Here is a 1,489-nt window from a genome sequence, read left to right as displayed (position 1 = left end):
CAGCCCCGGGTGCTGGCTTGGTGGGGGAGCCCATAAAGAGCTGTCACCACAGCCGTGTCTGACCTCACTGCTGCCCTGCTATGCCTCTGAACCAAAATATTCATATGAAGTATTGTGACAAAAAAGAGATTTTTCAAAACCGTATCTTGTTCATTATACTTGGCAGACTTAAAGCAGACTTGGGGCTACATCCTAGGTGCTGTAGAGCAGAGTTATTTTAAAGGGCCAGGTAAAGATTCATAAGGTCATAGGGGCAAAGGATGTCTGGGCTATAAAATGTGTGACTGGATGCTGCTGTGCTTTGAAAATCAGTAGTTGCTGGAATGCCTTCCTAGGCTAAAAGAAGACCTTGGATTTGTACTGGGACAAAGCCTTTTATTCTGGGATCCTACAGAGGGACAAGCCCATTGTCTCATGTTAAGTACCTGTGAAGTAGCCGAATTACAGCTAATTCCAGTTAATTACCATTCTGTCCCTCACCTGGTCTGACGCAGTCACAGCTGAAGAAAAGGGACAACCAGCCTGGGATAAATCAGGTTTTAGCCTTAAAGGCTTTGTTACAGCTGAGACCAAATGAGAGCATTGCTAACCTGGGGGTAGGCCGTTGAGGTAGGAGGCATAAAGGGTTAGCAGCCTCCTCTAGCTAGTCTGCGCCAGAGTGGCTCATGCCGATTTGCTGATATAGACTATAATCTTCAAATTACTTTACAAATGCTATCTAATTTATACTGATCTGTACTATATATAATAAATAAATAAAAGGTGTGCCCTGCTCGAAAATACTTAAAATCTAATCTGTTGCTTCCGATGAAGAAGCTGATGTAGAGATGTTTAGGGTCTTGCTTGAGAGCACAGAAAAGAGTCAGTCTTGAACCAGAGGTTTCATCCTTTACTCACACCAGCAGACAATAATAATTGGGTCTGATTCAGCACGGTGCTCGAATGCATGCATAACTTTAGCTGCGTGAGCAAACACTTTGACATGGGTAGGGCTTCTGGCAGGACTAAGCACCTTCCTGAATCAGGACCCCTATGACTAGCTGTAAAATCTTTCCAACTTGGCATAATAAGCACCCACACATTTTCAGCATCAAGATCCAAAGTTTCCCATATCACACCATATTTGACAAATGGTGCTAAGCACGGGATAAAATAAACATTAGATCGCTTGACAAGTAAGGTTTTTTTAAGTTTCTGTCTTTCACATTACAGTGATTTCAAACATATGTGGTTATAAGCTTATCAGATTTCCAAAAATGAACTTTCTATAAAAATCACACTGGGCCCCTCAGCTGTGTTTTCCTCCATTATTTATAGACAAATTGAAAACAAATGTTTTTTTTTTAAAAAAAGGGCACAATGAAATGGAAACAGCTGTCAGAATGAGCCTTTCCTCCAGAATTCATCTGCTGTGCAAATCTAGAGTAAATCAGAGGTTATTTCCTTTAATGTGAAGTGTGCTCACATTTAATGGTGGTTTCAGTGACAA

This window comes from Gavialis gangeticus, unplaced genomic scaffold (assembly GCF_001723915.1).
Source record: "Gavialis gangeticus isolate Ggan-Ray unplaced genomic scaffold, GavGan_comp1, whole genome shotgun sequence".
NCBI classification, from domain to species: Eukaryota; Metazoa; Chordata; order Crocodylia; family Gavialidae; genus Gavialis; species Gavialis gangeticus.
Note: the sequence above shows the minus strand (reverse complement) of the source record.